Genomic DNA, 26,784 nt, shown 5'->3' on the forward strand with positions numbered 1-26,784 from the left:
AGTCGGCATGTCTGTGATAATATTCTCTCAGATTATCACAGAGTTGTGCCAATTTATCTCCATAAGCCCCTCCTTCTGCCCACTCTAGGACCTGCGCATTCCCGTCTCCGGGAACCCAGTTCCCTCTCACTGCCGCCCAGTCTTTTAACACTATCTGTCTGACTGCCCTCTCTAGTTCCCCTGTATTCAGCTTAAAGCTGGCGGTCAGCCCTTCCATATCTCTTCTGAACTGGTGTACCCCCGTCTTGGGGTGGGGTATCCCTTCCACTGCTCTCACTACATCTCTCTGGGTCCATGCTCTGTATACTTGTAATGTATCAGGCTGGTTGTCTTCTCCTGCTCTGGGGTTTGGCAGGGCTATTAAGGGATAGGATTGCTCCATTTTACCCTTACCACTGCCAGCCCCATCTGATTCTTCCCCTTCTGACTCATCATTCCCCTTTCTCTTGGCCTTAGCCCTGTGCCTCTCTAGCTTTTTCCTTTTCTCTTTCTCCCTTTTAGCCTCCTGTCTGACTTTCTCTGCCCTTGTCCTGTACTCCTCTACCTCTGGCTCTTCCTCACCTTCATCTTCCCTTCCTCCTCCAGCCCCTTCTTCCTCATAGGGAGGTGGAGGGGGGCGACATTATTCCCCTGTACTCTCCTTCTCCTCCCTACGTATTCATCATCTGGATTTTCTCTCCATGCCTGGTCTGCCAAGTTTGGATATAACCTTTCTGCCCTCTGCTCTGGGGGAGGCACGGAGACCTCAACCTTCACTTCTCTTTCCCTCTCACTCACTTCTCTTTTCTTGCTGCCTTCTTCCCGCTTTCTAGCTTCTACTAGCCACACCCTGGCTGTTTCTAAGCCCTCTCTTTTCTGTTTCTTTAGATCAGTACCACAATTTACATGCATTTGTTTAATCATGGATTCCAGTTTAATTACATCAAGTCACCCATTAAAGCCATATTTCTTTCTCCAAATATGCCCATAATACACATTTCGTTTGTCTCGCATTTCCATGAATTTCTCATCCCCAGTAAATTCTGGGACCTCTTGTGAGGATTTGCCCCCCATGATTGGTACTGTTAAAAAATCCCTTAGCCACCTCTTCTATATAACAAGTCAATTTAACAAGTAATACAAAACAGCTTCACACAACAACACCTTGAATCACCCCTTCCTGTATATGTAATCTTGACTAGTCCCCCAGAATTATCTCATACTTTATGGAGGATTTTATCCCCACAATGTAATCTTGATAATTCCTGACAGTCTCATACAACAGGAATGGGTTCTCCCTCCTCTATACAACCACCTGGAATTATTCATAGATGTGACTTCTGAGTAAACATTAGGTCTCACACGTATACAACCTTACATGATTATTGGTGTTATATCGGTAACATGGAGTTTATAAGGCTCCAGAACGGATAGAGTTTACAGCAAAATCTACAGTTGTTTGTGACTTTTGACTTTACTAATATTCTATTTCTCACACATGCTATTTTAATTCATTCTGGTGTACTTTTTGTATTTGTTTAACCCGGATTATTTGTTGACTGTTCAATAATCTCTTACAGGTTCCATCCCATAGGTGCACTTTTAATAGTTCCTTCTATTTCAACACCGGGTAGTTTCTTTTGGTAATGGCCTATTACCGTGAATCATTACGGACCCACCACCAGGTTGACCAGTCCCCCAGAATTATCTCCTACTCTACGGAGGAGTCTATCCTCACAATGTAATCTTGATAATTCCTGACAGTCAACCCCACATTTCACTTAAAATGGCTACGCATTGATCAATTTGCTACTTTTCAATATTTTAGCAAGTTCTCAAATCAATTTCACCAAGTTAATGAATAAAGACTACTGACCTTATCCTTGCAGCCGAGATTCAATGTAGGTTTGGATTCCGTCACCGTCTCTGTCATTAATCAGGTGTCCTCTGGCCTGTTTTAACCCTTAATGTCAAAGGGCAGGACTTTCTATTTACGAATGTATCATTCGCCCGTCGACGGTTTTCAGAGTTACCTGGAATGACAGAAACAGGGTATTGGAGTCCGGCTCAGAAGGACCAAGCTGTTATGTGAATTATTTAACAAACTATTTTAGTGTATCTGTGCGTCTCCCAAAAGGTTGTAAGTCTTTTGGGATTTAAGTAACGGCCAGAGTCCCGGTCTGCATGGTCAGAGATATTTATTCATTGAGAATTCTGAAACAAAATGGTGGTACAATCCTTTTATACACATAAGTCATACTAAAAATTATGCCCCCCCCCCCCCCCCCCTTAGGCGGCCTGTATTTTTCCACTATACACATCTTGTAAACACACACACACCTCGGCTCAGCTCATGTTTTCCTCTGCTCTCCTGACCATCACTGTTCTTATCTTTTCCCACTCCTTGCTCGGCCAGGTGCAGATATCGCATCCTCCCTAAATTGGGAGGCCCCTTTATCTTGGTTTAGACAGTTCTCCATTGTTGTCTGGTCTAACTCTTACTCATTTTGCTAAATAGTAGCTCAATGGTAGCTTACTGGTCCTACACTCACACAACACATTATACACAGTTTCAGGGTGTAATAATTAGTCATTAATAATTAATCTATCAGCTGTCATGTGCCTTTTACTGAGGAGTGGCTGCCGTCTGGCCACTCTACCATAAAGGCCTGATTGGTGGAGAAGGGCCTTGGTCACCTCCCTGACTAAGGCCCTTCTCCCCTGATTGCTCAGTTTGGCCGGGCGGCCAGCTCGAAAGTCTTGGTGGTCTTGGAACTTTTTTGGTACCTTTCCCCAGATCTGTGCCTCTACACAATCCTGTCTCGGAGCTCTACTGACAATTCCTTCCCCCTCATGGCTTGTTTTTTGCTCTGACATTAAATTAATTAATTTCCTCATCAAACTACACACAATACCCCATAATGACAAAGCGAAAACAGGTTTTAAGAAATGTTTGCTAATTTATATCAAAACAAAAACAGAAATACCTTATTTACATAAGCATTCAGACCCTTTGCTATGACACTCGAAATTGAGCCCAGGTGCATTCTGTTTCCATTGATCAACCTTGAGATGTTTCTACAACTTGATTGGAGTCCACCTGTGGTAAATTAAATTGATTGGACATGATTTGGAAAGGTCCACACCTGTCTGTATAAGGTCCCACAGTTGACAGTGCATGTCAGAGCAAATACCAAGCCATGAGGTCGAATGAATTGTCCGTAGAGCTCCAAGACAGGATTGTGTCAAGGCAGAGATCTGGGGAAGGGTACCAAAAATATTCTGCAGCATTGTAGGTACCCAAGAACACAGTGGCCTCCATCCTTCTTAAATGGAAGCAGTTTGTAACCACCAAGACTCTTCCTACAGCTGGCCGCCCGGCCAAACTGAGCAATCGGGGGAGAAGGGCCTTTGTCAGGGAGGTGACCAAGAACCCGATGGTCACTCTGACAGAGTTCCAGAGTTCCTATTTGGAGATGGGAGAACCTTCCAGAAGGACAACCATCTCTGCAGCACTCCACCAATCAGGCCTTTATAGTAGAGTGGCCAGACGGAAGCCACTCTTTAGTAAAAGGCACACAACAGCCTGCTTGGAGTTTGCCATAAGGCACCTAAAGGACTCTCAGACCATGAGAAACAAGATTCTCTGGTCTGATGAAACCAAGATTGAACTCATTGGCCTGAATGCCAAGCATCACGTCTGGAGGAAACCAGGCACCGCTCATCACCTGGCCAATACCATCTCTACGGTGAAGTATGGTGGTGGCAGCATCATGCTGTGTGGATGTTTTTCAGCGGCAGGGACTGGGAGACTAGTCAGGATCGACGGAAAGATAAACGGAGCAAAGTACAGAGAGATCCTTGATGAAAACTTTCTCGAGAGCGCTCATAACCTCTGACTGGGGTGAAGGTTCACCTTCCATTAGGACAACGACCCTAAGCACACAGCCAAGACAACGCAGGAGTGGCTTTGGGACAAGTCTCTGAATGTCCTTGAGTGGCCCAGCCAGAGCCCGGACTTGAACTTGATCGAACATCTCTGGAGAGACCTGAAAAAAGCTGTGCAGCGACGCTCCCCATCCAGCCTGACAGAGCTTGAGAGGATCTGCAGAGAATGACTGCAGAAACTCCCCAAATACAGGTATTGATATAGCCTACCTTTTAGGAGTGGGAAGATCTTTAGACAGAGATATATGGGTGCTCAATATTTAGGCCTATTTCTAGGCTAGGTAGTAAACTATAGCCTAATCAAAAGCCTGTTCAGGAAGTACATTTCCATGGAAAGATAACAGTCCCTTGGTTCTCTGTTCATGTATACATAGGCTGTAACCTACTCTATTTAATTGAGATCACACGCGCACCTGATCTCGCAGGTATGGCTACTGAGCTGTAGGCAGCAAGAATGATGACAGCGACTCTTGCTACGTTTTGTATAATCCTATAGGACATAGCCTAGCTTTTAGGAGGACGATTTGCAGGCAGACAAATAAATGAATTAAAAGGCGCAACGCTCGCTCACCATAGTAGCGCGTTGTGCCTTTTCCTTTTCAATCATGATTAAATTTTTGGAGTGCACTTCGACTCACGTTGGTTGAGCGCCCTCCACTTTTCATTATCAATATTTATTTACAGACACTGTAGTAAACTACAGTCTAATCATATTGAAGTTAATTTCATATTCAAGTTAACTGTACTCCTGAGTGGCGCAGTGGTCTAAGGCACTGCATCGCAGTGCTAACTGTGCCACTAGATCCTGGTTCGAATCCAGGTTCTGTCGCAGCCGGCCGCGACCGGGAGACTCATGGGCGGCGTCCAGGGTAGGGGAGGGAATGACCGGCAGGGATGTAGCTCAGTTGATAGAGCATGGCGTTTGCAACGCCAGGGTTGTGGGTTTGATTCCCATGGGGGGCCAGTATAAAAAATAAATAAATAATGTATTCACTAACTGTAAGTCACTCTGGATAAGAGTGTCTGCTAAAAAAAAAACTGCCAGGTGATTTTCCGCCCATGTAGGCAGCCTACTCTATTTCAATGAGACCACACATACTAGGCGCACTTGAACTCTCACGCCCAACTAGGAGAGGTAGACTACTGAAGTTGAAGCAGCGAATTCTGAATGTGTGAATAATGCGAAAAATATGTGATTTTAATACAATAGGTAGGCTAACGCATACAAAGCAAAAAGAGGACCGTTTCAAAATAATCTGTGGGGCAACAAAAATATTTTTCATCCCGCTCCCGCCTGCAGCATGAAAAATACCGACCGTGCCGCAATGGTCTTTGTCTGGACCCGCAGGCATCCCGAGGCCATGCAGCCCTCTAATGCAGTCAGTACACAATGCAATGCTCATCATGTGTTAGCAGGATCAGATGGTGACAGGGGTCCAAGCAGGGTCAGACAGGCAGGGAAGACTAGTCTACAGAGCTCAGGTGAATTTTGCAGTATATTCAGTGAATTATAAAAAATTCCATCTTGAATTGATGGGTAGACCTACAGTAGCTACAGGACAGCAGCTAATCTTAAAGCTACAGTCTGGGATCTGGGAATAATGGTAATTTCAATTATTGAACCATTGATTCTAATCTTGGATAATATAATGTATAAATGTACACCAAGGTAATTCCAGTGGTGTAAAGTACTTAAGTAAACATACTTTAAAGTACTACATAAGTAGTTTTCTTTGGGTATCTGTACTTTACTTTACTACTTATATTTTTGACTACTTTTACTCCACTACATTCCTAAAGAAAATAATGTAATTTTTACTCCATACATTTTCCCTGACACCAAAAAGTACTCGTTACATTTCAAATGCTCAGGCAGGACAGCAATATGATCTAATTCACACACCTATCAATATAAAGTGTTGTCATCCCTACTGCCTCTGATCTGGCGGACTCACTAAACACAAATACTATGTTTGTAAATGATTTCTGAGTGTTGGAGTGTGCCCCTGGCTGACAGTAAATAAAAAACACTACAAAAACATGCCGTCTGGTTTGCTTAATATAAGGATTTTTATGTATAGTATTTACTTTAACTTTGTACTTTTACTCAAGTATGACAATTTAGTATTTTTCCACCACTATACTTAAGTACATTTAAAACCAGATACTTTTAGACTTTTACTCAAGTACTATTTTACTGGGTTACTCACTTTTACTTGAGTGATTTTCTATTAAGGTATCTTTACTTTTACTCAAGTATGAAAACGGAGTACTTTTTCCACTACTGGGTAATTCTTTGTCATGCCTCATTTTAGGAGGATCAGATGGTGACAGGGGTCTCAGCAGAGTCAGGCAGCCAGGGAAGAACAGTCTGTGACAGAGGTGAGGTGAATTTTTGCAGATACAACACTATATTCTCTCTGTCCAGCAAACACTGGACAAGCCAGATGCTATTTTGAGGTAGTCTGACAAACCTCAAAAGTTGATTTCCAAACGGTATCATGGGTTGACAGAGGCTTTTCCAGATGACACAACATGCAAAACAAAAATGTGAGGAAGACCTGGGAGACGCTATTGATGACAATGAATGGATACAGATATGTTAGAATGCCCAGTCATGTTCATATCATCTCAGACATAAATTACTGCAGTTTAAGACCATTCATAGAACGTAATATATGCCAGTGAAACTGAATGTCATGCACTCAGAAATTGTATTATTCTGCTGGAGGTGTGAAGCACAAAAGGGGACATATTTGCATATGTTGTGGTTTTGTGAAGGCTGGCTGAATTCTGGCAAAGAGTATGTTATTTTATCTCAGCATGTTTACAGATTCTCCCTTCTCCCTTTTTTTGTTTGCTTTGAAATGTTGATACTGGAGACTGTTATCAGAAGAAACTGTGTAACCCAGCATTTATAGTGGCTAATAAATGCATTGCCATTAATTGGAAGGTTGGTTATCCTCCCACAATGTATTGAAGAAATGTCAAGTTATGCACAGTATAACTAGATTTGTTTCAGGATGAAGGGTATACTGTGCAACCTTCAAAAGGTCTGGATGCCTTATATGGAATACTGTACAACAAAAGGAGTCTGTTGAAAACATGCCCACGTCAGGGGAAATTTAGTCAATCCCTAGCTGCTGGGCTGCTCAGTCCTGTCCCTGGGGGTCTGCTGTACTGTTGTCACTCTGGCCTTGGTCTAACACACCTGAAACCAATAATGAATTTTTCACTAAGATCCTAAATCTGAGTGGGGTGTTTTGGGTTGGGGCGCTACATGGCCGTGGACCCCTAGGGGCAGGACGGGATGACCCAGCTATATTGTGTGCAAGTAAAAAGAGCTCTACAGTACTATTAGACCTATGGTATGAATTATATGGAGGGTGTACTGCAGTGGAGGCTGGTGACTTGAAAAATTGAGGAGGATGGGAGACCCACCGTAAAGGCGCGGAACGCAAGGAGTTGACAAAGTGTGTTTCAAAAATTGTCAAAGACTAATTATTTTAACCTAAAGCATTTAATAACATTTATAGTACAATGTTATGGGGAATGGGAATGAGAGGGCTACTTACAGTGTTGGGAAGGGATCACAGCAGTGATTGAATGAGGGTATGAGGCATGAGTTGAGGTGTTCAGAGGCTTGACTTCAGTGCAGGACAGGATTTGACTGGGAAGACAAAAAACAATAACACAACACACTACACAGTTAGACAAAAGAGCTAAGCATTAGTTAGTCCAAGCAAGGAGTAAAATCATTGATGTGTAATAATGTGATTGTGTGTGTGATTGACTCTACATACGGTAATGAGAGAAAATTGACAGGGCTACTCACAGTGCTTGGAGAGGAAACATTGAATGCGCCAGTGGATGAGAGGGCACATGAAACATGGCTTCAGTTCATATCAGGAGAGTTGATACTGGTAGTGGAGTGGAGTGGTCATCACTTCTTAATCAGAGAACAGCAGGGGACTTAGCTGTAAATACAAATGGCAGATACATTCCATTACAGCTGCGCCATCGTAGGTTTGAACAACAAGCTTCTCCATGAAGTTAAACTCAAGACATCTCAAAATTCACAAAGTCCAACATAGGCTGGGCATCTCGCCCACTTGACACATTAAAGTAGCCCAAGAAACGTTCCTGAATAAAGCCCTGATCATCCATATACCTGACGATAACTGACAACTGCAAGCAGATTGGTGGCACCATAGGTCCCAGAGTGGTGGGGCCCAGAGTTTTTCCTTATCTGTTAACCTAACCAGGAAAACTCTGGCACCTATAAGGTATGACAGTGATTAATCAGTTGTAAAAAGGTTTTATAAGGGCTACGATGGGACCAGTTTTTCCTAATCGGCTCACACGATTTTGAAAAACTGAAAAAAACTCCTGGCCCTGGGGCGGATGAAAACCCTGTCAAACTGCAGCAACCTTATACTTGTTCATATGAATTATCTTTAGACTAGATGAGGAGGGGGATTTCCTCTACCCAGACACAGAGACAACAACTGATAGACAATATAACTCACAGGGCTGAGCTTGCTTTTTGCATGTTTGCATCATACAGGCCTATGCAACTGTAGGCCTTATAAAAAAAAATTACCCACATCTGTCATCAATATTATGTTGATTGTCTCTCTTACATCCTGTTTGAGTACAATGTGTACTGGTGGCTATCTATTGCTCCACAAGAAGCTTATCTCTAAACCAAACAACAGATGACCTAAACACGAGAGCAGTGTACCAGACCTTGAAGAGTGAACGACCTCTAAATTAATCAGTCCCAAGGCTCAATCCCTCTGTTCGTCATGTGACCTTATATTGAAACATTTACTTATTCTAATTACTAAGACATTGCATTATTAGAGTGCTATCTGAAAGCCAATGACCATTCACTTTGTTACTTTCACTAGTCTCCATATCGGTTTCCTTCAACTAGGACTCCCTCCTTCCCAATAGGAAGACCTTCTCAATGTACTACTACTAATACACACGGATCACTCTCAAACAGCATTCTGCTTTTCCCCTAATTGCAAGGTTTAAAACAAAACAAAACAAACCTTCTCCATATTGGAAGGTATTGTTTACCCTAACAATGTTACTCTTAATATTTATTTCAAATTTCTGTTGGATATTCACTTTCTGCTTCACACGTTTATTATTTTAAGATTCATATGTAATGTGCCAAATGTATAAAATACATTGGTCAATTCAGAAGGGGAGAGAAACAGTTACTATAACTGGGCTAGCACTCCCTGTCAGTCCAGTGTCATTGGAATGTTCTATCCTGATTTCTGGCACCTGAGACAAAATAGACTGGGAGGCAGTGTAAGACCCCCACTCCTCCTGGGGGAGTGCTTCAATTTGCCTGCTTACTCATTGGTTTAATATCTAATCGCTAGGGATATCAACGAAAACTCCATCAGGAGTACAAGAAGTTGTAGCCTTAAGTTAACAGAAAATCCTGTTCAACATTCATTGGTTCTATTTATAGTTTTATTGGTTAGGGGTAAGTCATGTCCCGTGCAATGCTTTAACCTTATCATACCTCAAATGATCCATAAAGGGACCACTCTGAACATTTCTCAGAATACTTTGAGACATGTTACGTATGAGATTTCTGAAACATGTTATGCTCTACCTGTAGATCCAATGGCGGTGGTGGACAGAACCCTATATAACGTTACAGATAAAAAAAACTCAGCTCACAGAACTGATTGGGGCATTCATTCACCTCTTTCACACGTGAGCTAGTCCCCTGACAGCTCTCATTCACTCAATAATTTATAGCTACATTTCAATCAGCTTAATATGTCATATCACACAACTTTCCCATCCACATGCACTTAGTACTATCCCAAACACACTCTGTAATCTCCCTCATTACCCCATGTGCATCTTCAACGATTCTCTTGTCGTTACTTGCTATGCACCATATGTATCTTGCTATACATATAAATAACACCCCATATTCAAAAATACCTTATACTGTTTTGTAGTGGCTGCAGACCACGCAGATGTTTCTTATAAATGCCTACAGACCGCTGTCAGCGGGGCTTTCGATGGTACTTTTACGCCCTCACTGTAGTCTTCTCCTAAAACTAGTGAATAGTCTTCTTTCTATAAGACTATGGGACAATTATATGCGTTACTCGCCTTTAATATATTTTTTAATAATTTAATTTTTTTATACAGATTCATTTAAATTGACTTACTGAAATCAGTTGCCGTCCCTCAATTGTTTGCAGATTATGTGTCTCCTCCTGAGCAGCTCATAGTAAGGGTCTGGTCTGGGCGGATCTCGTCGTCTTTTGGTCAGACGGGAATTTCCCTCACGCTTCATAAAATGTGCACCCAGTTTTCCTCGCAGACCCCAACTGGAAAGCTCCTCAGGCAGAATCAATCATCCTGTTCGTTGACACCAAATTGTTGTTGAAATTCTTACACAAGGACTCTCGAAGTCAATCTTAAATGAATCATTATTTATCAGCGCGCTGGAGAGGTTCCAACCAACTTGATGCACCAATAGTGAACATTGGGCGGCAGGTAGCTTAGTGGTTAAGAGCATTGTGCCAGTAACCGAAAGGTCGCTGGTTCTAATCCCCAAGCCGACTAGGTGAAAAATCTGTCGATGTGCCCTTGAGCAAGGCACTTAACCCTAATTGCTCCTGTAAATCGCTCTGGATAAGAGCGTCTGCTAAATGACTAAAATGTAAAATGTAAATGTAATCTGTCAGGAACTCTAACGGGGCAGTCCCGTTAGTTCCCTTACTTACTGACAAGTTATATTTGCATGATTAAGCTTATTCATGATTAATAATTAACATTTTCTTAATTAATGTGACAACCAATGCTGGCTTCTTCTCTCTAAGATGAAACCTTGAAACTGCGATATCCCTTTCTCTAAACAAGGTTCTGGGCATACTGCCAAATTGCAGATACTGATAGTCATTTGCATCAACACAGCAATTGGTTTACAGAAAAGCACAAACATAAAAATGTCCATCACAATAGTATGCCCATCTATATGGTACTATATAAATAGTGTGACCATGTTCATCTTTACCCTTGATTAACACCGTGTGTGTGTGTGTGTCCTCCTCCCATTAACATTTCCTTGGAACAGGATGTTTGTAAAATATAAATAGCTCATTAATAATTATTTTATGTGGGTTGAAAGCTTTTTGCAGGGCTATATAAGGGGGAAAAGTCTGTGTTCAACCAAACTACGAACAAACGTATACTGTAGATCTACAGAGACATCATGAGAGCCACTGCAGCCGTCCTACTGGTCCACTGTCTCCTGGCCATCAGTCATGGTAAGTTAACCATCATCTGAAGCATGCTTGCTCAACTTGGAATTGATGAAGTTTGCTCCATAATTTCATCCTCCTTTTTCTTGGTGTCCTCTACTCATATGTCTTTGACGGCAAGCTTTCCATGATTGAGGTAGCAACTGATGGTAGTGTCTTTGGGGTCAACTCTTTGGGTGATGTTTATACCAGGTAAGGTTGATACTTAACTATATGTAGGGTGTCCCTCTTGTCACCACTCAACATGATTAATTCATTTGAAAATGACTTGTAATAATAACTTATAATAATAGTGATATACTTTTAATTATAACTCTTATCCTTACTGTACATACTTTGTGAAGCTCTTTACAGAAACATTTAAATAGATACATAAATAAAATCAGTCAAATATAATCAGATCTAAACTTATAAGACTTATGAAGAAATGTGTAGACAGTGTACGATAAAATATGTAAAAGTTGGATGTCTTGTAAAGTTACAGTTTGGGATAAAAACAACTACACGGCCACCCCGTCACTTGTTTTGGTAAACAGCTGAGGTATGGGACAAGAGAAATGTAACCACTCTCAAATTCATAGATGGAGCTATGAATGCAAAGACAGACCAATTATGTTTTTACTTTTTGTTTGAAACAACATGTTTTTAAAAGCTATACATTGTTTGTTTACAATAACATGGTTTACAAACAATTGATTAGAAATTTACATTTTGGCTTCTGATGTGGTTGTATATAGCTCAAGAGGCAGAAGTTATATTATTCAAAAATCAATGGCTATATACAATTATTAATGTCCAGAAATGTATGTACTTAAAAAAAACGGACAAGCTTTAAAACGTGAACCCCACCCCTTTCTTCAACACAGAGACGGCATCACGGCCAGTAAACCAGAGGGCACTGGATGGAGCAATATCCCAATGGGTATGCGCATGGGCCACGTGACCTACGACCTGGGCCGTCTTTGGGTCGTGTCCAAGTCTGGCTTCACCATGGTGTGCACACGTTAGCCTCTCCTCTGCATCTGAAGGCCGTACAGAATCTGTCTAAAGTGCACATGCTAACTCATTGACCTGTCTTTCTGGAACAGACTTCTAATCCTTCATTCTAAAACCTGTTGCTCTAACTGTTATTTTCAGTTCTTCACTGATCTTATTGACATTAAAAAAAATACATCAATGAAGATTTTTCTCACATAAAATTGACCAGCAACAGCATTAAAAAAGTTATATTTTCTTAATCACTCCTTGATTAAAACTTCAATAGAGCTTTGCCATGAATGCTATTTGATCGTAGTGTAAACTTGGGCATGTTCATGTTGCTCACAATCCACATGGGTTTTGCTGTGGTTCAGAGGTCATCAATAAGGGTGGATGGAATCCTTGTCATTGCTTATTATCTCATTATATAATAACTTCCCGCAAAAATAAAGCATTCAGTTTGAAACTATTGAAATATCTGTGTTGTTGTTTTTTTATCATACTGAACAGGGGGATTTTAGGTTGCTCTGCCAGTGGTGATTTTAGCATGTAAATCTTGGTTGGGCAAACTCAACCAATTATTTTAGATACATGCCAGCAAAGCCACTACACAAGACAATAAAGAATACATTCATTGCACTACAACAGTGACAAACAGTGCCCACAAACTGTTAGGGCCTACATAAAGCTGTCCCAACAGCAGAACTTTCCTTTCAGCACCATGGAGTGAATCCTTACCACCACCACACCTGGCTATCAGCGGAGCCTGGCAACCTGGTCTCAGAGTATTTAGTATTATTCTGTACGTAAATCCATTTAGTATGATATGTATTCATTTGTGGATGTCCATTACCATTTTCATATGATATTGTCACGAATTCCTACGGAGCTGCCACCTCTCCTTGTTCGGGCAGGTTTCGGTGTTCGTCGTCACCGGCCTTCTAGCCACCACCGCTCATCATTCCATTAGTTTTGTCTTGTTCATTACACACACCTGGTTCATATCACCATCATCAGTACCTGTATAAGTGTTCCCTCTGCCCCCTTGTCTTTGTGTGTGATTGTTTGTTGTGGAGAGTAGTGAAGCTCGGTGGATCTCCTTGTATTTTGTATTGCCGGGATATTTCCCTGTGTGCCTTGTATTTTCCAGTGCACCTGATTTGCACACTGGACTGTTTGACGCATTACCACGTAACTCTGTGGTTGCGGAATAAAGCCTGTTATTCTGTGATTTACCCTCCTGCGCCTGACTCCTTCAACATCACCTCATCACAGATATGTTACGAATTACAATTGGTATATATGTTACGAATTTACAAAGCATGCAATATGTTACGAATTCTGGCTAGGTGGCTAATGTTAGAAAGCTGACTAATGTTAGCTAGGCTAGGTTAGGGGTTCAGTTTAGGAGTTAGGTTAAATGGTTAAGATTAGGGGAAGGGTTAGCTAACATGGTAAGTAGTTAAAGTTGCTAATTAGCTAAAATGCTAAAGTTATCCGTGATGAGATTCAAACGTGTTATACGCCCACCCATCTACCCCGACCTAAGTAACCATATATCAAACCTAACATATCAAACGTTTATGAGACCAGGCTGAGACTCATCTGGTAGCAAAACACTTTATTCAGCCTTATTTACTGCATTTAAAAAAACATTGCTGATATGGCTGACTTGCTTAAATAAATATGGTTTCTACTGATTCCTTTTGGATTTGTGTAACTCGATAAGAACCACATTCTCCTTCAATAATAACGAATGCTGACATGAGTTTAGACTTTTGAACTTAGCTGCGACGAGGTAGGCCTATTCCTTCAGCACTTTCAAAATGGACACCGACAGAAATTCAGATGTTAGTTCAGATAAATTCAGCAATATGTTGAGGCCTTAACGCTTCTTTAAGTCACCACACACAGAGATAGAGAGAGAGAGAGACGGTTAGCCTACCACTTGAAGTATTTTTATTATGCCTATGTGGTCTAAAAAGGAAGGAAAATACAATCACGAGGATCCACTTTTATAGACAATATACCGACGCAAAGACACCGCATTGCGCAAACAAAACAACCCTTGTAATATCAACTGGAATTACTTGGGTCAATTACTGACCTTTTTGTTGAAAAAACAACATTTGAATGGGAAGAGACAGTCACCGGCAAACATGGTTACAGACCCAACAACGTTATATAGTATCCCCTCCTCATGGTTACAGACCCAACAACATTATATAGTATCCCCTCCTCATGGTTACAGACCCAACAACATTATATAGTATCCCCTCCTCATGGTTACAGACCCAACAACATTATATAGTATCCCCTCCTCATGGTTACAGACCCAACAACATTATATAGTATCCCCTCCTCATGGTTACAGACCCAACAACATTATATAGTATCCCCTCCTCATGGTTACAGACCCAACAACATTATATAGTTTCCCCTCCTCATGGTTACAGACCCAACAACATTATATAGTATCCCCTCCTCATGGTTACAGACCCAACAACATTATATAGTATCCCCTCCTCATGGTTACAGACCCAACAACATTATATAGTATCCCCTCCTCATGGTTACAGACCCAACAACATTATATAGTATCCCCTCCTCATGGTTACAGACCCAACAACATTATATAGTTTCCCCTCCTCATGGTTACAGACCCAACAACATTATATAGTATCCCCTCCTCGTGGAGAAAAGCACATGAACTAATTATAATACACAAAGTAAGCAAAACAATGAAATGCATCATTCCAACATTACCTAAAATGATTAATAAGATACTGAGATAGACCTATATTGTCACGGTTTCGGCCGAGGCTGCTCCTCCTCCTTGCTCGGGCAGGCTTCGGCGGTCGTCGTCCCCGGAATACTAGCTGCCACCGTTGTATGTTATCGATGTTTGTTTGGTTTTGTCTTCTTTGTACACCTGTTTCCTTTTAGTGTTAATTATGTCTCCTATAAGTTTCTTGTTTTGTTAGTCGTGTGTTGTGTGTAGTTGTTCCGCCTGTCAGCAGGTGCCTTGTATACTTTGCTCCTATGTTTGGAGAGTCGACGCACTGTTTGTGTATTTATTTGTAATTTTGGTGTTTGCGCACTGTTTGCGTAATCGCTCGCCTCCGGGCTCTTTGAGGCCCGTTAGTTTGTATTGTTGTCGCCTACTAAAGTCTGTTGGACGAAGCTTCTGTGTCCTGCGCCTGATTCCTACACCACATCCACATTCAGCCCTTGACAGAACTACACACCATCTATGGAGTCAGCAGGAGCAGCAGCAGCGCCCGAGTCGTTGGAGGAGCGCGTCCGCGGGCAGGACGATCGGATCCATCAACTCGGGACCGCCCTGCAGGACGTGATTAACACTCTGCACCGATGGGAGACCAGAGGGGTACCCACACCTCCACCTACCTTACCACCACCATCGGTCAGTCCTCCCATCCACGCTCCGGAATCCAGTGGGATTCGGCTCTCGCTCCCGAGGGCGTATGATGGCACCGCTGCCGGGTGTCAGGGGTTCCTCCTGCAGGTGGAACTCTACCCGGCCACCGTACACCCGGCGCCCTCGGGACACGAGAGCGTTTCCGCCCTCATCTCCTGTCTCACCGGCAAGGCGTTGGAGTGGGCCAACGCCGAATGGAGGGGGATAGACGCCACCACTATCACCTACGTGGGGGAGTGTCTATTCTACCTCCGACAGGGGAAGAGGAGCGCACAGGAGTTTGCCCTGGAATTCCGTACTCTAGTGGCGGATGCAGGGTGGAATGAGCGGGCCTTCATCGACCACGATCGATGCAGTCTGCGGGAGGACGTCCGCCGAGAGCTGGCCTGCAGGGACACCAACCTCTCGTTCGACCAGTTGGTGGACATGTCCATCCGTCTCGACACCCTGCTGGTCACCCGCGGACGTCCCGAGTGGGGGTCGTCCATTCCACCCTCCAGCACCTCCGAGCCGAGCCCTATGGAGCTCAGGGGTGCTGGCGCTAGAGAGAGGAGGTGAAGGAGCCCGAGGGGGGCCGTCCCCTGCACCAACTGTGGCCGTGGAGGGCACACTGCGGCTAGGTGCTGGGGAGGGTCTCCAGGGGGACGGGACAACAGGCCACGCACTGGGGAGTCCTTCCAGGTGAGTAGGCGCCCCACTTACCCAGAGCTCTCTGTTGTGCACTTATGTATACCTGTAAGATTTCCACAGGTTGCACCTCATTCCCAGCATAAGGCGCTAGTAGATTCAGGCGCAGCTGGAAATTTGGTTGATCAGAATTTTTGTGTAGAGTTAGGGATTCCCCTCCTTCCTGTTGATGCTCCCTTCCCTGTCCATGCACTAGATAGCCGCCCTTTGGGATCGGGGTTGATTAGGGAGGTCACAGCGCCACTTAGGATGGACACCTCCTGGACTAGCTGGCGAGTAGCTATTAGCAACGGTAGCAACTAAATACAATATCCTTTTAGCAAGCTACATTTGTTCGCAGCGACGCCGTTTTTCAAACAAAGTCATCACCGCAGCCATTGCTAGCTAGCCAACACTACCAGCTAGCTGTACTGTAGCAGCTAAATACAATATATTTGTGCTAGCTAGCCAACGTTTAATTATTGCTGCGTTATGAAAGGAACTAGACACGGACACAAATTATCTGTTTAGTGTGTTAACACACTATTGGTAGTTTGTTGTAACCAAGTATTGGTGCTAAACTGTGTGTTATTGGATGCTAGCATGCTAGTTAGCTATGGCCTCATAGTTAGCTAGCTGAATAAAGTAAGTTGAGTCTATTCCTTGAAACATTGAACCACTGTAGTTTACAACAATTCTAATTTCTAAAGTGGAAGTTGGGAGAGTTTTATTCGGGTGGTTCAGTGAAACAATTATAATTTCTGAGGTGGAAGCTGGGAGAGTTATATTTGGGAGTTTTGGTGAGGGAGGCCCTGCTCTCTCCTTTCCCAGATGTTTAGTTCATTTCATTCCGATCTCCTCTGCATTATTGTAGCCATCTGCTACAGCCTGTCAACTATGCCTCTGCCTATCCCTGTTCTCTCCTCTCCGCACAGGCTACACAAACGCCTCACACCGCGTGGCTGCTGCCTCTCTAACCTGGTGGTCCCTGCACGCACCACACACTTGGAGTTCCAGGTCTCAGGCAGCCTCTGGAACTGCCGTTCTGCTGCCAACAAGGCTGACTTCATCCCAGCCTATGCTACCCTCCAGTCCCTCGACTTCCTGGCGCTGACGGAAACATGGATTACCACTGAAAACATTGCTACTCCTACTGCTCTCTCCTCGTCTGACCATGTGTTCTCGCATACCCCGAGAGCATCTGGTCAGAGGGGTGGTGGCACAGGAATCTTCATCCCTCCCAAGTGGACATTCTCAATTTTTCCCCTAACCCATCTGTCTATCTCCTCATTTGAATTCCATGCTGTCACAGTCACTAGCCCATTTAAGCTTAATATCCTTGTCATCTATCGCCCTCCAGGTTCCCTTGGAGAGTTCATCAATGAGCTTGACGCCTTGATAAGTTCCTTTCCTGAGGATGGCTCACCCCTCACAGTTTTGGGGGATTTCAACCTCCCTACGTCTACATTTGACTCATTTCTCTCTGCCTCCTTCTTTCCACTCCTCTCCTCGTTTGACCTCACCCTCTCACCGTCCCCCCCTACTCACAAGGCAGGCAATACGCTTGACCTCATCTTTACTAGATGCTGCTCTTCTACTAATCTCACTGCAACTCCCCTCCATGTCTCCGACCACTACTTTGTATCCTTTTCTCTCTCGCTCTCCTCCTACACTACTCACTCTGCCCCTACACAGATGGTAATGCGCCGCCGCAACCTTCGCTCTCTCTCTCCCACTACTCTCTCCTCTTCCATCCTATCATCTCTTCCCTCTGCTCAATCCTTCTCCCTCCCTTTCCAATCTCCTGATTCTGCCTCCTCAACCCTCCTCTCCTCCCTTTCTGCATCCTTTGACTCTCTGTGTCCCCTATCCTCCCGGCCGGCTCAGTCCTCCCCTCCAGCTCCGTGGCTTGATGACTCATTGCAAGCTCACAGAACAGAGCTCCGGGCAGCTGAGCGGAAATGGAAGAAAACTAGACTCCCTGCGGACCTGGCATCTTTTCACTCCCTCCTCTCTACATTTTCTTCATCTGTTTCTGCTGCTAAGGCCACTTTCTACCACTCTAAATTCCAAGCATCTGCCTCTAACCCTAGGAAGCTCTTTGCCACATTCTCCTCCCTGCTGAATCCCCCCCCCCCTCCTCCTCCCTCTCTGTGGATGACTTCGTCAACCACTTTGAAAAGAAGGTTGACGACATCCGATCCTCGTTTGTTAAGTCTAATGACACTGCTGGTCCTGCTCACACTGCCCTACCCTATGCTTTGACTTCTTTCTCCCCTCTCTCTCCAGGTAAAATCTTGCAACTTGTGACTGCAGGCCGCCCAACAACCTGCCCGCTTGACCCCATCCCCTCCTCTCTTCTCCAGACCATCTCCGGTGACCTTCTCCCCTACCTCACCTCGCTGATCAACTCATCCTTGACCGCTGGCTATGGCCCTTCCGTCTTCAAGAGAGCGAGAGTTGCACCCCTTCTCAAAAAACCAACACTCGATCCCTCTGATGTCAACAACTACAGACCAGTATCCCTTCTTTCTTTTCTTTCCAAAACTATTGAGCGTGCCGTCTTTAGCCAACTCTCTTGCTATCTCTCTCAGAATGACCTTCTTGATCCTAACCAGTCAGGTTTCAGGACTGGTCATTCAACTGAGACTGCTCTTCTCTGTGTCACGGAGGCTCTCCGCACTGCTAAAGCTAACTCTCTCTCCTCTGCTCTTGTCCTTCTAGACCTGTCTGCTGCCTTTGATACTGTGAACCATCAGATCCTCCTCTCCACCCTCTCCGAGCTGGGCATCTCCGGCGCGGCTCACTCTTGGATTGCGTCCTACCTGACCGGTCGCTCCTACCAAGTGGCGTGGCGAGAAGCCGTCTCCGCACCACGTGCTCTCACCACTGGTGTCCCCCAGGGCTCAGTTCTAGGCCCTCTCCTATTCTCGCTATACACCAAGTCACTTGGCTCTGTCATATCCTCACATGGCCTCTCCTATCATTGCTACGCTGACGATACACAACTAATCTTCTCCTTTCCCCTTTCTGATAACCAGGTGGCGAATCGCATCTCTGCATGTCTGGCAGACATATCAGTATGGATGACGGATCACCACCTCAAGCTGAACCTTGGCAAGACGGAGCTGCTCTTCCTCCCGGGGAAGGACTGCCCGTTCCATGATCTCGCCATCACGGTTGACAACTCCGTTGTGTCCTCCTCCCAGAGTGCGAAGAGCCTTGGCGTGACCCTGGACAATACCCTGTCGTTCTCCGCTAACATCAAGGCGGTGACCCGATCCTGCAGGTTCATGCTCTACAACATTCGGAGAGTACGACCCTGCCTTACACAGGAAGCGGCACAGGTCCTAATCCAGGCACTTGTCATCTCCCGTCTGGATTACTGCAACTCGCTGTTGGCTGGGCTCCCTGCCTGTGCCATTAAACCCCTACAACTCATCCAAAATGCCGCAGCCCGTCTGGTGTTCAACCTTCCCAAGTTCTCTCACGTCACCCCGCTCCTCCGCACACTCCACTGGCTTCCAGTTGAAGCTCGCATCTGTTACAAGACCATGGTGCTTGCCTATGGAGCTGTGAGGGGAACGGCACCTCCGTACCTTCAGGCTCTGATCAGTCCCTACACCCAAACGAGGGCATTGCGTTCATCCACCTCTGGCCTGCTGGCTCCCCTTCCTCTGTGGAAGCATAGTTCCCGCTCAGCCCAGTCAAAACTTTTCGCTGCTCTGGCACCCCAATGATGGAACAAGCTCCCTTACGACGTCAGGACAGCGGAGTCACTCACCACCTTCCGGAGACATTTGAAACCCCACCTCTTTAAGGAATACCTGGGATAGGATAAAGTAATCCTTCTACCCCCCCCCCCCCCCCCCCTTAAAAAAATATATTTGTAAAGTGGTTATCCCACTGGTTATAGAGTGAATGCACCAATTTGTGAGTCGCTCTGGATAAGAGCGTCTGCTAAATGACGTAAATGTAAATGTAAATGTACGCAAGGGGGTCATGAGGAAACTATTCAGTTATATCTGATCGACTCTCCTGCGTATCCAGTGGTGCTGGGGCTTCCCTGGTTGATTACCCATAATCCCTCCATTTCATGGCAACAGAGGGCTCTTAAGGAGTGGTCTGCCCAGTGTGTGGGGCGTTGTCTAGGTGTTTCCGTGGGGGCGACCTTGGTGGAGAGTCCAAACCAAGTGCCCGCAATGCACATTCCCCCTGAGTATGAGGAGGTAGCACTCGTGTTTAGCAAGTCGAGGGCGACGCGATTGTCACCTCATAGACAGGGGGACTGTGCGATAGACCTCCAGGCAGGAGCAGCGCTTCCGCGGAGCCATGCGTATCCTCTGTCTCAAGAGGAGAAGGGGGCTATGGAGACATACATAGCCGAGTCTCTGAGACAAGGATACATACGGCCCTCCACTTCCCCTGCGTCCTCAAACTTATTTTTTGTGAAGAAAAAGGATGGAGGATTGCGCCCGTGTATTGACTACCGTAGTCTCAATCAGATCACTGTGAAATACAGTTATCCACTCCCTCTGATTGCGACTATGACGGAATCATTACACAGAGCGCGTTTCTTCACAAAACTGGATCTCAGGAGCGCCTACAACTTGGTGCGCATTAGGGAGGGCGATGAATGGAAGACAGCATTTAGTACCACCTCGGGTCATTACGAGTATCTCGTCATGCCATACGGGTTGATGAATGCTCCTTCAGTCTTCCAATCCTTTGTGGATGAGATCTTCCGGGACATGCAGGGGCAAGGTGTGGTCGTGTACATTGACGACATTCTAGTGTACTCGTCTACCCGGGCCGAGCATGTAGCGCTGGTGCGCCGAGTGTTGAGGAGGCTGTTGGAGCACGACCTGTATGTCAAGGCAGAGAAATGTCTGTTTTTCCAGGAGTCTATCTCCTTTTTGGGTTATCAGTTGTCCGCTTCAGGGGTGAAGATGGAGGTTGACCGTGTGTCAGCTGTGCGTAATTGGCAAACCCCAACCACGGTTAAAGAGGTGCAGCAGTTCTTGGGTTTTGCAAATTACTACCGGAGGTTTATCCGGGGTTGTGGACAGGTGGCAGCTCCCAAAACGTCTCTTCTGAAGGGGGGTCCAGTGCGTTTGCAGTGGTCAGCTGAGGCGGACAGGGCTTTTGGGAGACTGAAGGGCCTGTTTACTTCGGCTCCGGTGCTGGCGCATCCGGATCCCGCTTTACCATTTCAGGTAGAGGTGGACGCGTCAGAGGCCGGTATAGGGGCCGTTCTCTCGCAACGGTCCGGCACGCCACCTAAACTCCGCCCCTGTGCTTTTTACTCCAAGAAGCTCAGCCCGGCGGAGCGAAATTATGACGTAGGGGACAGGGAGCTGTTAGCCGTGGTACAGGCCCTAAAGGTGTGGAGGCATTGGCTTGAGGGGGCTCAACACCCTTTTTTCATTTTGACTGACCACCGTAACCTGGAGTACATCCGGGCAGCTAGGAGATTGAACCCTCGCCAGGCTCGGTGGAACATGTTTCTAGCCTGGTTCGTATTTAAAATCACGTACATCCCTGGGTCCCAGAACGGTAAGGCAGACGCCCTGTCCCGGCGGTATGACACAGAGGACAGGTCCGTTGAGCCCATTCCCATAATGCCAGAGTCTTGTCTGGTGGCACCGGTAGTGTGGGAGGTCGATGCGGAAATCGAGCGGGCGTTGCGTACCGACCCTAGTCCTCCACAGTGTCCTGTGGGTCGGACGTACGTTCCGCCCGAGGTTCGGGATCGACTGATTTGTTGGGCTCACACGTCACCCTCCTCTGGACATCCAGGTATTGGCCGGACAGTGCACTGCCTTAGCGCTAGGTACTGGTGGCCAACGTTAGCCAGGGATGTAAGGGTTTATGTCTCCTCCTGCTCGGTGTGCGCCCAGTGTAAGGCGCCTAGACACCTGCCCAGGGGGAAGTTACAACCCCTGCCCGTTCCACAACGACCCTGGTCTCACCTCTCGGTGGATTTCATTACAGACCTTCCCCCCTCTCAGGGGAATACCACTATACTGGTAGTTGTGGATCGGTTCTCTAAGGCCTGTCGTCTCCTCCCAATGCCGGGTCTTCCTACTGCCCTACAGACCGCTGAGGCACTATTCACCCACGTCTTCCGGCACTACGGGGTACCCGAGGATATAGTGTCTGATCGAGGTCCCCAGTTCACCTCCCGAGTCTGGAGAGCGTTCATGGAGCGCTTGGGGGTCTCAGTGAGCCTTACCTCGGGGTACCACCCGGAGAGCAATGGGCAGGTAGAACGTGTGAACCAGGATGTGGGTAGGTTTCTGAGGTCGTATTGCCAGGGCCGGCCGGAGGAGTGGGCGAGGTATATCCCCTGGGCGGAGATGGCACAGAACTCTCTCCGCCACTCCTCCACCAACCTAACCCCTTTCCAATGTGTGTTAGGGTACCAGCCGGTCCTGGCACCATGGCATCAGAGCAAGATCGAGGCCCCTGCTGTGGATGAGTGGGTGCGGCGCTCGGAGGAGACGTGGAACGCTGCACACGTCCATCTGCAGCGGGCCATCCGTCGACAAAAGGGCGAGCGCCGATCTCCACCGCAGTGAGGGGCCGGTGTACGCACCTGGAGATCGAGTCTGGCTCTCGACCAGAAACCTACCCCTCCGCCTGCCCTGCCGGAAGCTGGGTCTGCGGTTTGTGGGGCCTTTTAAAGTCCTGAGGAGACTGAACGAGGTGTGTTACAGGTTACAACTGCCTATTGATTATCACATTAACCCCTCGTTCCGTCTCGCTTCTGCATTGTCTCCGTGCTGCTGTGCTGTTTGTTGCTACTTGGCTACCTGCCAAACTATTCACGTTTTACTTTTAATAAACGTTTAATCAATCTCTGTGTTCAACAAATTTACCAACTTTTTAGTTTTGTCCTCACTCATCTTTTTTCGTTAAACTTTTTCACCCCGGACGTTTATCCCGAGACAGAAGAGTCATTTTCCTGTGCGTTTTAGCTGCCAACTTTACGTTATTTTCCTTTTTTCCATCGCAACTTTTTTCCCTTATTCAACTTTTTCACTCCGGACGCTTTATCTGGACATGGTTCATCAACATCTTCAACAGCCGAAGCTAAGTAGTAACATTAACATGATGTCTTCTAATTGCAGTCGCTGTACTCATAATATACAGGAGAATTCTCGCCTTACGGCGAGAATAGCTGTGCTACAAGCCCAGCTTCAGACGCAATCGTTAGGCAAGGGTAATATCAGTGTAGGAAAGGAAGAAACAGCGTCTGTGCCACCAGTAAGTACAGACAGTAACGTTAGTATAAATCCCCCCGCACAGTCCCCGCAGCCGGACAACTTTCTCATGGCTTCTGGAGGGAAATACTGTTGGAATGCTCAACCGGTGTCGCTCATTCAGCCGACAGAAACCTTCAACCGGTTTTCCCCATTATGTAGCGAGTCGGAGTCTGAGTCTGAGTCTTCTCTAGTCTCTACTCCTCCCGTTACGGGGTCTGAGACTCCGAAGGCTCCCACCATTAGCTCTGACAAATTGAAAACCCTAGTCATTGGCGACTCCATTACCCGCAGTATTAGACTTAAAACGAATCACCCAGCGATCATACACTGTTTACCAGGGGGCAGGGCTACCGACGTTAAGGCTAATCTAAAGATGGTGCTGGCTAAAGCTAAAACTGGCGAGTGTAGAGAGTATAGAGATATTGTTATCCACGTCGGCACCAACGATGTTAGGATGAAACAGTCAGAGGTCACCAAGTGCAACATAGCTTCAGCGTGTAAATCAGCTAGAAAGATGTGTCGGCATCGAGTAATTGTCTCTGGCCCCCTCCCAGTTAGGGGAAGTGACGAGCTCTACAGCAGAGTCTCAGCACTTAATCGCTGGTTGAAAACTGTTTTCTGCCCCTCCCAAAAGATAACATTTGTGGATAATTGGCCCTCTTTCTGGGACTCACCCACAAACAGGACCAAGCCTGACCTGCTGAGGAGTGACGGACTCCATCCTAGCTGGAGGGGTGCTCTCCTCTTATCTACCAACATAGATAGGGCTCTAACTCCTCTAGCCCCACAGTGAAATAGGGTGCAGGCCAGGCAGCAGGCTGTTAGCCAACCTGCCAGCTTAGTGGAGTCTGCCAATAGCACAGTCAGTGTAGTCAGCTCAGCCATACCCATTGAGACTGTGTCTGTGCCTCGACCTAGGTTGGGCAAAACTAAACATGGCGGTGTTCACCCTAGCAATCTTATTAGGATAAAGACCTCCTCCATTCCTGCCATTATTGAAAGAGATCGTGATACCTCACATCTCAAAATAGGGTTACTTAATGTTAGATCCCTCACTTCAAAGGCAGTCATAGTCAATGAACTAATCACTGATCATAATCTTGATGTGATTGGCCTGACTGAAACATGGCTTAAGCCTGATGAATTTGCTGTGTTAAATGAGGCCTCACCTCCTGGTTACACTAGTGACCATATTCCCCGTGCATCCCGCAAAGGCGGAGGTGTTGCTAACATTTACGATAGCAAATTTCAATTTACAAAAAAAAAAAATGGCGTTTTCATCTTTTGAGCTTCTAGTCATGAAATCTATGCAGCCTACTCAATCACTTTTTATAGCTACTGTTTACAGGCCTCCTGGGCCATATACAGCGTTCCTCTCTGAGTTTCCTGAATTCCTATCAGACCTTGTAGTCATAGCAGATCATATTCTAATTTTTGGTGATTTTAATATTCACATGGAGAAGTCCACAGACCCACTCCAAAAGTATTTCGGAGCCATTATCGACTCAGTGGGTTTTGTCCAACATGTCTCTGGACCTACTCACTGCCACAGTCATACTCTGGACCTAGTTTTGTCCCATGGAATAAATGTTGTAGATCTTAATGTTTTTCCACAAAATCCTGGACTATCGGACCACCATTTTATTACGTTTGCAATCGCAACAAATAATCTGCTCAGACCCCAACCAAGGAGCATCAAAAGTCGTGCTATAAATTCTCAGACAACACAAAAATTCATTGATGCCCTTCCAGACTCCTTCTGCCTACCCAAGGACGTCAGAGGACAAAAATCAGTTAACCACTTAACTGAGGAACTCAATTTAACCTTGCGCAATACCCTAGATGCAGTTGCACCCCTAAAAACGAAAAACATTTGTCATAAGAAACTAGCTCCCTGGTATACAGAAAATACCCGAGCTTTGAAGCAAGCTTCCAGGAAATTGGAACGGAAATGGCGCCACACCAAACTGGAAGTCTTCCGACTAGCTTGGAAAGACAGTACCGTGCAGTACCGAAGAGCCCTCACTGCTGCTCGATCATCCTACTTTTCCAACTTAATCGAGGAAAATAAGAACAATCCAAAATTTCTTTTTGATACTGTTGCAAAGCTAACTAAAAAGCAGCATTCCCCAAGAGAGGATGGCTTTCACTTCAGCAGTGATAAATTCATGAACTTCTTTGAGGAAAAGATCATGACCATTAGAAAGCAAATTACGGACTCCTCTTTGAATCTGCGTATTCCTCCAGGGCTTAGCTGTCCTGGATCTGCACAGCTCTGCGAGGGCCTGGGATCGGGAGAGACACTTAAGTGTTTTAGTACTATATCTCTTGACACAATGATGAAAATAATCATGGCCTCTAAACCTTCAAGCTGCATACTGGATCCTATTCCTACTAAACTGCTGAAGGAGCTGCTTCCTGTGCTTGGCCCTCCTATGTTGAACATAATAAACAGCTCTCTATCCACCGGATGTGTACCAAACTCACTAAAAGTGGCAGTGATAAAGCCTCTCTTGAAAAAGCCAAACCTTGACCCGGAAAATATAAAAAACTATCGGCCTATATCGAATCTTCCATTCCTCTCAAAAATTTTAGAAAAAGCTGTTGCGCAGCAACTCACTGCCTTTCTGAAGACAAACAATGTATACGAAATGCTTCAGTCTGGTTTTAGACCCCATCATAGCACTGAGACTGCACTTGTGAAGGTGGTAAATGACCTTTTAATGGCGTCAGACCGAGGCTCTGCATCTGTCCTCGTGCTACTAGACCTTAGTGCTGCCTTTGACACCATCGATCACCACATTCTTTTGGAGAGACTGGAAACCCAAATTGGTCTACACGGACAAGTTCTGGCCTGGTTTAGATCCTACCTGTCGGAAAGATATCAGTTTGTCTCTGTGAATGGTCTGTCCTCCGACAAATCAACTGTACATTTCGGTGTTCCTCAAGGTTCCGTTTTAGGACCACTATTGTTTTCACTATATATTTTACCTCTTGGGGATGTTATTCGAAAACATAATGTTAACTTTCACTGCTATGCGGATGACACACAGCTGTACATTTCAATGAAGCATGGTGAAGCCCCAAAATTGCCCTCGCTAGAAGCCTGTGTTTCAGACATAAGGAAGTGGATGGCTGAAAACGTTTTACTTTTAAACTCGGACAAAACAGAGATGCTTGTTCTAGGTCCCAA

General features: G+C 45.5%; 1 long non-coding RNA gene across 14 annotated transcripts in view; it reads right to left on the bottom strand.

The window, feature by feature from the left end:
* Positions 1-26,784, bottom strand: part of LOC311140602 — a 252,498-nt gene that overhangs the window by 209,633 nt on the left and 16,081 nt on the right. For 2 of the 14 annotated variants that reach the window (XR_014614150.1, XR_014614154.1), the window contains exons 1-3: positions 10,143-10,434; positions 7,763-7,904; positions 7,503-7,597 (exon numbers count right to left, since the gene is read on the bottom strand). This is a non-coding gene — a long non-coding RNA (uncharacterized lncRNA). The other 12 variants (XR_014614156.1, XR_014614158.1, XR_014614157.1 and 9 more) reach the window with 11 other exon arrangements.

Source organism: Coregonus lavaretus, assembly GCF_964263955.1.
Source record: "Coregonus lavaretus genome assembly, chromosome: 13".
Taxonomy (NCBI): Eukaryota; Metazoa; Chordata; class Actinopteri; order Salmoniformes; family Salmonidae; genus Coregonus; species Coregonus lavaretus.